The following is a 14,664-nucleotide window of genomic DNA, read 5'->3' on the forward strand; positions in this document are numbered from 1 at the left end:
GGATCGCTGGCTCTTTGCCTCCCTTAAGTTCTTCTCTAGAGAGAGAGAGAGAGGGTTTTACAGCGTTTCACGGAGAAGGAAGAAGAAGAAGATGACGACAAAAAGTTCAAACGGAAAAGAAAGAGAGAGCGCTTCAGGTTCATTTCGATGTTTGGACTTTGAAGAGTTAACATCATCCTCGACTTTTTAAATGGAGGACATTTTTGTCTTTTTCTTGAACCATCGTTTCCCTTTTTTTGAATGGAGGACATTTTTATCATTTTTTCGAACCATCGTTTCATGGCGAGAATAGCAAGAAAGGGTACTTAAGTCTTTGCAACCGCACCAGACTCTGATGCTAAGTGATGCCGACACACACGAGAATATGAGCCCCACGTGCTTATATACGTGGCACTCATTCGGACCCCCGAACATGCACTGTAGCCAACAATGCGTCTTTGGAGGAGAACACACAACACCTTCCCCCAAAATGGACCCTATTAGGAAAAGAAAAAGGAATTGAAAGGTATGACATGTGTCCCTAAGAGGCCATGATGCATAGGAATATGGCATCCACAACGATAAAATTGCTTGAACATAGAATCTAACGTGCATTATGGTGGGTCGGTTTGGTTTCAGATGTGCATCAAATGGTTGGTCCCACCAATTTGAAACCTCAAAATCGTCTCATATCAAAGGTTTGATTATTGCAATTAAAGTTAAATACAATCAATATAGGCGTCATGAATGAGAGAGAGAAAGAGATTAAAAATTGAACAAAACTATCTAAAGTGTCTTTTTCAAAATCTATATCAAATCTACTACCACCCTCCATTTCAGAGTATCCAAACATTATTTGAATTTTTTTATTGATGCTAGTAAATGATGTTGGGCTGATGTGGCTTTGTCAGGTCAGGTAAGACATAGGACCACTTAGAGTCTCTCTCTTATATTATTAAGAAAATCTCAAATAGTGTTTTTTTCTTATGTTACCAAGGAAACCTCACTTGAGGGTTTCTTTATTTATTTTGGAAACTTAGTGTGAGACATCTATATGTGCAGAGGGTGGTTCCAATGTGTACATTTTAAGAGAGGTTCTTGTTTACAAGGGTGAAGGGTTGCTTATTCATATTGCAACAAGGGAGGAGAAAGAAAGTGGTGCAAATTTCAATTTTGGCTTGTAGTGTTGAGTTGTATTGGCTGCACATTTGTGTGTTTCTTCTTGTTCTTGAGAGCCTTGTAACATCAAATACTTGATGGTTTCAATAAAAAAAATTCTTGTACTGTTTTCATAGATGTAGGCGATTTTGCCGAACCACGTAAATTTGATGTTTTGTGTGCTTGATTACTTTCTTGTTCTTTCATTACATTGTGTATTTGCATGCTTTTCGTGCCCTCAAACTGGCATATGAGAAAGACCTTATCTTAGGGCATGTTCACAACGACAATGAAAGGATCAAGCGTAAAGTACAAGATTGAAAAGTTTAATGGAAAGATGAACTTTATGTTATGGCAACGTAAAGTGAAAGATCTTTTGACCCAACAAGAGTTGGTTAAAGCCCTCTATAGAAAAAGTAAGAAACCTAAAGATATGCCTAATGATGATTAGGATGGCATATATGAAAGAGCAGTTAGTATTATTCGGCTTAATCTTGCGGACGATGTCCTCTATAATGTCATGAATATAGACTCTGCCTTAAATCTATGATTGAAATTAGAGAACTTATACATGACAAAATCATTGACTAATAAGTTTTATTTAAAAAAGCAAATATATGTTCTTCAAATGGTGGAAGGCTCAAATTTGCAGGATCACTTGAATGTCTTCAATAGGAATTTAACTCAATTATTGAGTCTTAAAGTAAAGATTAAAGAAGCATGTCAAGTTTTGCTACTTTTAGCCTCTCTTCCTCCATCCTACGATCACTTGGTGACCACTCTTATTTGGGAAGGAGACTCTTAAGTTGAATAAGGTTATTGCATCTATTTTATTGAAAGAGATAAGGAAAAAACTCGACACCTATCGACCTCAAGGAGATGGGCTTCTGGCAATAAGTGATTAGGATCAAGAAAGAGGTACATCGAAGTCACGAGGTCCTGAAAATATGAACTGGTTAAAGTCGAAAGGAAATAGCACTCTTGCTATTATTGCAAGAAAGAGGGACTGCAAGAAGCGCAAAGAGGACATCGAGAAAAAAAAAAGTGCAAGAGCTCAGAATAAGAAAGTATGGAAACCGACATAAATGAAGGTGATAGTGTAGATCTTCTTTCAATTTATACAGGTATAAGTCAATTCTCATATCATTAGATATTAGATTCTGGATACTCATACCATATGTGCTCGCATAGAGATTGATTTGATACCTATCAAGATTATGATGGTGGTTTTGTTATTATGAGTAATGATGTGTGTAAGATCACAGGAATAGGAACAATAAAAATCAAGATGTTTGATGGGGTGATAAGAATATTGACTAATGTGAGATATATGCTTAAACTTAAAAAAAGTTTAATTACTTTGGGTGCTTTAGATATAAGTGGTTGTAGGTTTGCAGCAACATATGAAATTCTTAAGGTAACTAAATGAGCTTTGATAGTCATGAAAGCAAGGAACTTATATAGGTTGATAGGGAACATAGTTTCTGTTGGAGCAGTTGTGACCATAAATAAAGAGGTCAATGAAGATCAGACCACTCTTTAGCATAAGAAGATAATGCATATGAGTGAAAAAGGTATGATGAAACTTCATAAAAGAAACTTGTTGAATGGTATTAAGTCATGCAAACTAGGTTTCTGCAAATATTATGTATTAAAAAATCAATGCAAGATAGCTTTCAAAACTGCAAAGCATATGAGCCGCAACATCTTAGACTATGTTCATACAGATGTATGGGGCCTATAGCGGTTAAATCTAATGGTGGGGCTGCATGTTTTATTACCTTTGTAGATGGCTACTCAAGAAAAGTTTGGGTTTACTTCATGAAGAATAAAGCATAGGCATTCTTGAAATTCAAGCATTCGAAGGCAGAAGTAGAGAGTCACATACAAAAAAAGAATAAAATACTTGAGGTCAGGTAATAGAGGGGAGTATAAATCTAATGAGTTTATGGAGTTCTTTAAAAATGAGGGAATCGCTCATCACTTTACCACACTAAAGATACCATGGTTTTGCAGAAAGGATAAACAAGACTCTTATGGAAAGGGCTCACAGTATGATAATGAATGCAGGATTGGAGAAAAGCTTCTTGGTAGAGATAGTTAACTTGACTTACTTTATTATCAATAGGTCATCATCTAAAGGAATTAATTACAAGACTCCATAGGAGATATGGACTAGTAGCTGATTTTTTTATTTTGAATGTCTTTGGATGTTCTGCTTATATTCATGTACATAGTGGACAATGTTCCAAGTTATATGCTAAGTCTAAATCATGCTCCTTTCTCGAATATGAGAAGAGGGTGAAGGGGTACAAGTTATGATATTCTAATTCTCATAAGGGTGGCATAAGTAGGGATGTGTTTGATGAGGAGCATTTGGTGAAAGCAAATAAGAAGGATTACATGCAATAGAAAAATTATGAAAACAAATTGGCAGTTGAGGTGAAGGTGGATGGGACCAGTCTACCAACAAGAGAAGATGTGATTTATTCTCAAGAAGCTCCTAACATGGTCCAAGAGCAAGAACAACTCTATGTCTTGGCAAGAGATAGGGAAAGAAGGACTCACAAAGCTCCAGTAAGGTATGGTTTTGAAGATATGGTTTTCTTTGCTCTAACTGTTGGTGTAAGTGATTCATGCTATAAAGATGCTATCAATTCAAATGATAGCAATAAGTGGATGTTGGTTATAACAGAGATAGAGTCACTTTATAAAAATAAAACTTAGGACTTATTGGAGTTACCCAAGAGAAAAAAAGCTATAAGGTGCAAGTAGGTGTTCAGGAAGAAAGAGGTTGCATTAGAAAAAGATTGTGAAAAGTTCAAGACTTGATTGGTGGCAAAGAGATTCCTGCAGAGAGAAAGAATCAATTATAATGAAGTCTTTTCACCAGTTATGAAATATATAGTGATTCCGATGTTGTTGGCGATGGTTGTCATGCATGATCTTGAGTTAAAGCAGCTTGATATAAAAATTGCATTCCTTCATATAGACCTAGAGTTGAAAATCTATATGCAACAACCTAGAGTTTTAAGGAAGTAGGCAATAAGAGTCTTGTTTTCAGGTTAAAGAAATTACTTTATGGGTTGAAGCAATCTCCTCGACAGTGGTATAAATATCGCGACTCTTACATTATTAAGGTTGGGTATAACCTGAGTGATTATGACAGTTGTGTTTACTTTCGAGTTCTTGATGATGATTCATATATTATTCTGATGTTATATGTAGATGATATGCTAATTATTGCCAAAAGCATGATTGAAGTTGGCAGGTTAAAGTCCACCATGAGTCAGGGGTTTGATATGAAGGAACTTGGTATTGTGAAAAAGATTTTTTGCATGATGATTCATAGAGATAGAAAGGTCGGCAAGTTATGGGTTTTACAAAAGAAATATATTGAAAATGTACTTGAAAGATTCAACATGAAAAAAGCTAAAACTACAAATACTCCTCTTGCTACACATTTCAAGTTATCTAAACACGTGTCTCCTAGCACAAAGAAAAAAGAAGCATACATGTCTAAGGTGTTATATGTGATTGCAGTGGGTTGTCGTATGTATGTCATGGTGTGTAGTAGGCCTGATATTGCACTTGTTGTGGGTGTGGTTAGTAAGTATATGAAGAATCTAAGAAAAAGAGTATTGAAATGAAGTTAAATAGATTTTTTGATATTTATGGGGCATTATAGATGTTGGTATCATGTTTGCACAGGGTAAGTCTTCATGTGATGTTATTGGTTATGTTGATACTGACTTTGCAGGGGACTTAGATAAAAGAAGATTCAGTGGTGGTTATATATTTATTCTAGCAGGTGGGAGAGTGAGTTGAAAGTCTATACTTCAATCAGTGATTATTATGTCCACTACTGAAGCAGAATATGGGGTGGTTTCAGAAGCAACAAAATAAGGCATATGGCTTAATGAAATTAGCATTGAGCAAAAGGAGCAGTAGTATTGTGATAGTCGTAGTGTGATTCACTTGGCATAGAATCCAATAAGTCACCTCAAGTCAAAGCATATTGATGTGTGATATTATAAGATTTGAAATATGACCGAAGATGGGGACCACTTAAAGTCTCTCTCATATATTATTAAGGAAACTCCAAATAGAGTCTTTCTCTTATGTTATTAAGGAAGCCTCACTAAGGGTTTTTCTCTTTGTTTTGAAAACTTAGTATGGGACCTTTATATAAAGAGGTATATAGGGTGGTTCCAAGGTGTGAATCTCATGAGAGATTCTTTGAGCGTTCTTGTCCACAAGGGTGAAGGGTTGCTTGTTTAGATTGAAACAAGGGAGGAGAAAGAAGGTTGTGCAGATTTCGGTTTTAACTTGTAGTGTCAAGGTAATCCATATTGGCTGCATATTAGTGTGTGTTTTCTTGTTATTGAGAGCCTTCTAACATTGCATATTTGCCGGTTTCAATAAAGATTTTTCTCGTACTCTTCCATAGACGATACGCAATTTTGTTGAACCATGTAAATTCGGTGTCTTATGTGCTTGATTACTTTCATGTTCTTTCATTGCATCGTGTGTTTGCATGCTTTCCGTGCCCTCAAATATTTCATAATCATTTTAGATTTGAGTTATCCATATATATATATATATATATATATATATATATATATATATATATATATATATATATATATATATATATATATGAAAAAATATTTGTTACTTATGAAAAATGAGCTAGAAATCATAGGTGCAATTTGTATCAACTCAATTGAAAAAAGACCCAAGCTTGAGGATGATTTCTCTTCTTTTTTTTTGTCAAATGCAATAATTCCCAGACATTATGCAAAAACAGTTTTCTCAAAAAAAGTGTCCCATGTCGCCCCATGGGGAAGCGCTTTCTCTCATTGGTGTCCATTGGGTGAAAAAGTCATAGGGATGCAAATGGGTCAGATCCAGAATAGCTAAATACATGGAGAGTCTGGAACAGCCAAAAAATGCAAAACCGCCATCCTGGATCCATCCCAACTTGCATCCCTAAAAAGTACCTTTCTGCAGCTGGGTGTGTAACGCAAGTGTCCTTAGGATGTGTTTGCATGTCGCTAAAGGATGCTCTGTGCCACAATCTACATGGAGCATCCTTCTGCAGTAAATGAATCAGACCCTGCGGTAAAAGTGGGGTTTGCATTGATTTTGGACCCCTTTCCTCATGAAAAGCGGGTAACTTGTTTGCATGTGCCTGTAGAATCCACGGAAAAGGTGTGTGGTTTAACTTTGGTTGAGCTGAAGCCAAAGTTTTGCCACAAGTCAGGGAGCTTTGCTTGCTACAAGCTCATCTCCTTAGGCACGCTGATCTCCAAGTATAGGCTGTTCATTATCAAAATAAAGTGAAACAAGTGAGCGCAGCAGTGAACTTTTCCACAAGCATAAGAATCCAATTTTAATTACTTCAATGAATAAAATGAACTAGTGATCAAAGTCTATGGGATAGGAATTGGGCTGGACAGTAGAACAAACTACCAGATTTAAGCAAATAAAATCCCTCGTTTAACAGGTTGATGTTGGACAATAGAACAGTGGTGCAAACTTGCAACATGTATAGGAATTGGGCTGGGTTGGCGCAGCAGTTGAATCGTCTACCAAATGATATCAACTAGTAGCTTGGTTGTCAAGACGAATAAGATAGTTCGACTGAATAGAGCAGCACTATCTTAAAATGAACCAAACTATCAAGTCAAATAAGATAGTTGGACTGGGTAGAGTTGCAGTATTCTCCAGCTTCACTACCAAAAAAGAGGAAAAAGAAAAGAACCAAATTGTGTGTGTCCTAGCTCATGAACAATCTGCACAAATCTTCCTAAGCTCTGAGACAAGATTAAGCCAAACCCAAGATCATCCAAACCCATAGGATACTTGCTCCATTCACCTCGGTCCATAGAAGACATGAACAAATATGTCATGCCAATGCAGCTCCCAGCTCAGGCATCGAATGGTTTTGGCTGGATGCTGAGCAGGTTCACTTGGGTTGGATCAAAGGAAACAGCATTTTCAACATCAAATGTTGTCTTACAAGACATAAATGACAACTCAAATACAGTTGAGTAATAGCAACTTGAACAACCTGATCCATGTAACATCTTAGTGTTATAGAAAGCTGACTTGAATCCAAGTGCATGTGCCGACTCCAAACTTGACTGGTGTCAGGACAAGTTGCATAAGTTCCGGATTAGGTGACCATATCTAACAGTAGATACAGCATCAAGATGCACGAAGCACTTCAACTACTGTATTATCTATTTACTATTAATAAAAAAATTCTTTTCCTCAAAAGATAAAAACTATTGGACAAGAAGAAAAAACTAGTTGCGTGTGGATAGTCTCACTGATATGAAATACCTGACAGACATGGCAGCCATTCCCAGGAAAACAGCCTTGACAGCTTGTTTCTGACCTGCATATAATCAAATGCTAAGGGAAGCATCTCATGCAAGGTAAGAAAAGCCATCACTCCCCAGACTGCCAAGAAATAAGCACATCATGTATTTATTAGTATCAACCTTCAATAAAAGGCATCTCATTGTCAACCTCAATGGAGCAATATTAAATACCTGATCCAAGTAACCCCTCCAAATTTTCTGGTGACAGGCTGCTTGGGAACAGATAAGCTGCAAGATATCCATAATTAAAATAAGTGATTCTGCAAGCATAGAGACAGGCTGCTTGGGAATAGATAAGCCAAAAATTATCCATAAACAAAATGATTCTCTAAGCATAGACTCAAAAGATGACAAAAACCATGCAAAAATTTGTAAGCATTCAGAAGATATAAACATATATCACCTTAGATCATTTCTAAGCTTTGTGAAACAAGGAGAGCGACACTAAGTTTCCTAAAATTTTAATCTAAAATATATCACTGAAAGATCTATTCAATGTTTTTAGAGAGTTTCAAAACATATTTTCTGCATATTTTAGCATATATAAAATATAGATCTAGATCGTAATGAGCTACAATAACGAGAATTATCCTTATTGAGGCAAATTTTGCAACAGATGAATATATATCAACATAGTATAACCCTTCTTTTTGAGAAAAACCTTTAGCTACCAACCTAGCTTTAAATTTATTAATACTACCATCAGATTTAAATTCTTTTTTTAAAATTTATTTGTATCAAATGATTTTTCTTTTCTCAGATAAATTAGTCAATTTTCAGACTTGATTTTTCTCAATAGACTCAATTTTCTTATCCATGCCTTTTACCCAGTCTGTTAACTCATGTGATTTTATTGTCTCATTATATGACAAGTTATCTTCCATGTCATCAAGGTCTAAGGCATAACATAGTTTCTCCAACAAGTAAATATAATAGTCATCCAAGTATGACGGGGGAGCTCTAGACTTCTTGTGGCCAACCTAAGTCTGATGAGAAGAAGATGAAAAACTAGTAGTTGGTTCATCATTACTTAAACATTCTTGAGAGTCATCAAAGTCATAATATAAATCAAGAGGATCATCTTTATTTATTTCAGGAATAATTAGATTCATGTTTTGATCTTCCAAGAATACAACATCTCTACTTTCAATTAAACTCTTATCTGGATGGTAAAATTTATAACATTTGGTTCCTTTGGGATATCCAATAAAGATACACCTTATAGATCTTTTATCGAGTTTATCTCTTGATCGCTCAATAACCTTTATATGAGCTACTGAACTCCATCTATGAAGGTGACTTAGGTTAGATTTTCTTTCAGTCTATAATTCATAAAGTGTAGAGACAATAGCCTTACAAGGAAGCCTATTTATAACATATGTTATTGTATGTATCATTTTTTTACAAAATACTTTAGGTAATAAAGCATTAGATAACATGCATCTAACCATGTCAAGAAGGGTCTTATTATACCTTCCAGTCACTCCATTTTGTTGAGGTATACCTAGAGTCGTAGTTTGAGGTATGATCCTATTAGCCTTATAATATTCAGAAAATTCATTTGAGGTATATTCTTCTCCTCGATCGAACTATAAAACTTTAATCTTTCTACTAATTTAAGTTTTAACTTTTTAACGATATTCTTTAAATTTTTTTAATGCTTCATACTTATATGTTATAAAATATACACAGTTATATCTTGAATAGTCATCAGTAAAATATATTAAATATTGCATTCCTTTATGAGTTTGAGTCTTGAAGGGACCATGAATGATTTCTAATAATTCAGATGCCCTATTACATTATTTGACAATGGTTTTCTTGTCATTTTACCATAAATACAAGGTTAACATATGTGAAAAGAAGATTCATCAAAGTCCGATATTAGATTCAATTCAATAAGTTTCTTTATTTTTTTAAATTAATACATCTGGGTCTTTGGTGCCATACATTCACATCCACACTAAGGACATTATCAAAATAAGCAAAAATAAATGAAATTTTATTCATCTCAGAATCTAAAATTTTAAATAGACCATATTGTTTATCAAAGACCCCATCAAACAAAACCTGACTGTGTTTTTCCCATAGTAACTTTTTCAAGTAAAAACCTAACTTCAAAACCCTTAACAATAAATGTTGGAACAGACACTAGGTTTCATTTCATAAATGATACAAACAAAATATTTGATAACAGAACATTGTTCCTTGAAGTTTCAATACGATAAACACCAACACCCATAACATTTGAGTAGGTATTGTTACCCATGTACACCCGATGTTCCCCAAGTTTATACTCGATCATGTTCATCATTCCTTTATTGATCTTTTCTTTATGTCGTGTTGCCTCATAGTTTACCCATCATCCAGAAAGTACCTAGTCCGCATATGAGCATTCTGATATCACACAGATTATATCACGCCTCTCCTTTTGCCTATCATTTTTGTTGTTTCTACTATTGTTGTTGTTCAGTCGACTCCAACAATCTTTCTTGAAGTGTCAGGGTTTTTTACACTTGAAACACTTCACTTGGAAGACAGTTGCCTGCGGCTTCTGGAATGTTAGACATTTTTTCTTATTAAATTTTCCATTACTTTTAAAAAACTTTCTTTTAAAATGTAGGTGCCTAGAAGAACTGGGGCTATTGTTTAGAGCATCTTTAGCGAAATGTAATTTGGTCTTCTTATCTTGATGCATATGTTGCTGCTCAATTTTAAGTTGAGTTGGCAGCTCTTCTAGTTTCAAGTTTTTAGAGTTCAATCTAAGAGTAGTTTTAGCAATCATACATGAAGATGGGAGGCTATGCAGAATAGTGGATATCTGCATACGACCGGGAATCACATTTCCAACAATTGCCAAGTCCTTTGCCATTATTAACATTTTATTCATGTGGTCAACTACACTGTCATTTTTTTGCATCCTACATGAATTATATTGCTCAACGACCAATTGAATCTGGGTTTCTAGGGTAGTATCATATTTCTTCGAAATAACTTCAAACATTAACTTTGTAGTAGGGTAATCTTTGAACACCCTAATGAGATCGCCATCCATATAGGTGAGCATGATGGTTTTGGTTAACATATTATCATTTTTTATATTTAAGCTAAGCTTTTTTATCTGCTTCAGGATCATTGTCACTAGGGTCTCTCATTTTAATAATCAGTGCATTCTCGATGCCCTCTAAGGTCAAAACAAGACAAATTCTCCTCTTCCATATATGAAAATTGATTTTATTCAATTTATCAGTTTTGGCTAACTTAGTAGCACAAACTCTACTAGACATTTTTCTAGTTTTAAGTATTTTATATTGACAAAATATGATAAAAATATGTCTAACGTTCAACAAGAAGATAAGTATCACAACATTAACCATAAACTCACAAAATATCATGTTCACAATCAGTAAATTCATAATATTAAACATATTTATCATGCAAATAAAAGAAAAATATGGCAGACACTCAATTTTCAACTTATTTCAATTAAAACAAAGCTTTATGAGGTAAACTGCAAATTTTAAGTACTTTTTTATAATTTCAAAAAAGTTAGAGGTATGTACCAAAAAGTAGAACCCCTAAAAGAAAAATAAGCAGAACTTTTGAAATTAAAAAAAAATCAAGGGCTTTATGAGAATTTTCAAAAAAATAGGAGCCTATCTCTAGATATTTTTTAGAGTTAAGTCGCTTTCTAAAATTTACTAGAAAATGAGGGGCATGTTTATAAAACAGGGTATAGGCATAAATTTTGAAATTAACAAACATAGAGAAGTAAATTTAACAAAAGCAGGATATACGTGAAATTATCAGAAAAGAATAGGGGCAAAATAGTAAATGAACCAAATAAATATAATTGGTATTATAAAAAAGACTAGGGGAAAATTAGTAAAATTGTCTATATAAGAGTATAAAATCAAACGATGGTTCGAGAAACCCAGGTCTCGAACAAAATTTTTTTTTTCGTTTACCTTCTACAGACGTTCTTCAGACACGCCGCTTCTCTGACTTCTCCGAGCCTCCGGTGACCTGAATCCGAGGGATTGAGAATGAAAAAGTGGTATATTACCTCTGATTTATCTTGAGACGAGAAAAAAAAAACACTATCGAAGATTGGGAGTTGCACCGCTGACGGAGGAAAGAAAAGAACAAAAAAATTAGATACAGGTGATCTTCTTCCTCCTCCCCTTTTTTTCAGAGAACAGGGGCCGTCGGTATCTCGCGACCCACTGTGTTTTATCCTTTTTTTATTTTTTTTATAGGAATCAAACATCTGATCCCAATGACCAAGGTCAGCGGAATCTAGCAACTTTTTGAAGGTAGATGCCAATTTTGGTCTGCCTCTTCTAAAAAAAAATCAGTGAAGAGGTTGCTGTTTTTTTTGTTTCTCCTGGCGACAAAAAAAAAATGGTCCTTAAATTTATTTTTTTTAGATGCCTTAAGGTGGTTACAGAGGTCACCGAAAACCGACAACCTCTTTATGGCTGGACGCAAACCCCAATTCGGGTTTTGTTCTTTTTTTAAATGGAACCCCAAATTGAAAGAGGGGTTTTCCCTTGCTAGGAAAATTGAAGAGATGGGGTTTCAATTACTCCTCCCTTTAAGAAAAAAATCCACAGAGGGGTTTCAAGAAAAATTTCCTTTTTTTTTCTTGCACGGACAGTCCCGATTGAGGGTCTTCTCTTGCTAGTTAGAGGAGGTTTTGCCTCCTCCCTCTTTGATTTTTTTTTTTAGATTTAGAGACAGAGGTAGTCGGAATCTAACGACTTACCAGTTACAACCTTTTTAAAAAAGACACCCTTAATCTGAAAGAAAAAAAATCCTTTCTATGTTATATATATATATATATATATATATATATATATATTATTTATTATTTATTTTATTCTTCAGTGGCTAGATTTCCACCTACTGTAGTTGGAAATCCGATTACAAGGGATGAGGGGTCATCGGTTCAGACACGGTTAGGCCCCTCATATTTCAACAGCCTCACACAGAAGAAAAAAATGTGTACTAACTGTGGTCGTTGTTTCCTTATGTCTTTGTTTGGCGATTTGTGTCTCTAAGCGATAATCTACAACTTTGATCGATGATCAACTACTTTGAACATCGAGGTGGGGGCAAAATTGCGCATAATCAAAACTTGCACTCTGATACCACTATAGGGATCGACAAACTAGTTGTGCGCAGATGAAGACTGAGAAATGAGTAGAGAGGTGAAAATGAGTAACAATTCTTCTTCAAGAGAGATATCTCACTTGTGATTTTTAGGTAGATTACCTTGAGTGGAAACCTCTCCTTTAATAAAGGAGAGTTGTTGGTAGAACTCTTCTTCTGAGTAGCCATTACCCAGCAAAATAGAAGATCTACCAATTTTCTCTCTAAGAAGAGAAAATCGGCAACTCACTCCATGTTTATCCAAATAAAGCACATTCAAATGTACCTCATTCGGATAGGCCTACTACTGGGTTGTTCATGCATTGGAGAGAGAGTGAGCCCACCTCTCTCCTCAATGCATGAACCCATGCGTGAACATGGCCAACCACGGTCATGTATGACCAACATATTGTGCCAAGTATATTTGCACGATGGGTCATTCAATTCCATCAGCTCCGCTACATTAATGAAGTTATTAAAAACAGTTGCTCCATGAACCCCACCACTCAGAAAGAGAGCGAGTGACATTCCAGTCACCCAAGACCAGCCATGGAGAATCCACCTAATGTTGGTAGAAAGAGTGTCGAAGGGATTGTCACTTCATATAATTGTTGCTGCCATAGATGCCCGTGGCTAAGATGACCTCCTTCCTATCATCATCCATAATCGCCATCGCCTGGTCTAAACTCCATAATACCTCAACATGTACGCGTTGAGGTCGCCATAAACATAGAATACGACTAGCATGTGAATGTTAAAAAAGTTCAACTATTGCATGGTTCAAAAATTCAAAATGTAAAAGCCGTAAATTATCAAATATTTTTTATTCTAACAAGAACACCACATCATGAAGGTGGCGGGAGATGATGTCTGCAATGTGCCATCGTACCCAGGTGCACCCCAACCCACAAATGTTCCATCTACAGAGCTAAGGCTCTGTGATTAACTCATTGGCAACAATTGAAACTGCTTTATGTTGTGCAACAAAGTTACGAGATTTTCTCTCTATTTCGAGATAAGTGAGAGGATTTTTTGAAGATAACTTAAAAACTATGCAATTCTTTCACAAACTAACTAACTCATGCCAATGTTTCAAAAAATAATTGTTTTAAGCTGTTGTTTTAAAAAAATAATTGTTTTATTTGTTAAAAATATGCTTACCAGAACAACTCATCATTGATGATTTTGAAAAACTCAATGATGAATTGTCAAAAAAATTTGCCTGTAAGAAGCACATTGGTGACCACAAAAAACCTTAGTTTATGCAAAAATAGCCTTGGGGGTGGAGACATTCTATTTTTAAAATCAAAGCTTCACATTTAATTAAATCTACGAACAATAAGAACATTTGCATTGTATTCATCTCCATTATTTGTGATGTTTCGACATATCCGCATATAAAGAACATATTCACAATGACTTATTTACAAAGTTAATACCTTATTTGCGATGTTCATTTTGAAGTGTGAACTTCACAAAACTTCATATATTATATGCTAGATCATACATATTTGCAGATCTTCTTGAAGATTAGTTACTGAAAGAAAGTTTGTACGGTATCTCGCAAATGTGGTACTATATATGCGAATTTAGTACCTTAATTGCGATGGTCATTTCATAGTGCAAACTTTATGTAAATTTATAACATGTTATATGCCTAGATCACCACATATTTTCATATCTCCTTGAATATTAGTCATTGAAAAGAAGTTTACACGGTATCTCGCGAATGATGTACTATATATTCAAATTTAGTACAATATTTATGAAGTTATGGAGGTTTCAGTTACATGAGCCCAAAAAAAATGTGTGAATCTACATTTATAACTATATATAGCATGAACCTCTTGACATTGACATGTGTAAAAGGTAAAAAGGTTTTAAAGAAGTCGGGCATTTGCAAATTTGGTCACCAGTGGGTTTTCAAAAATTGTGATACATCTAGCAAAACACGTCATTTTTTGCAGTACCATAAGATAGT

This window comes from Nuphar pumila, chromosome 8 (assembly GCF_984573655.1).
Source record: "Nuphar pumila chromosome 8, dmNupPumi1.hap1.1, whole genome shotgun sequence".
Classification (NCBI taxonomy): domain Eukaryota; kingdom Viridiplantae; phylum Streptophyta; class Magnoliopsida; order Nymphaeales; family Nymphaeaceae; genus Nuphar; species Nuphar pumila.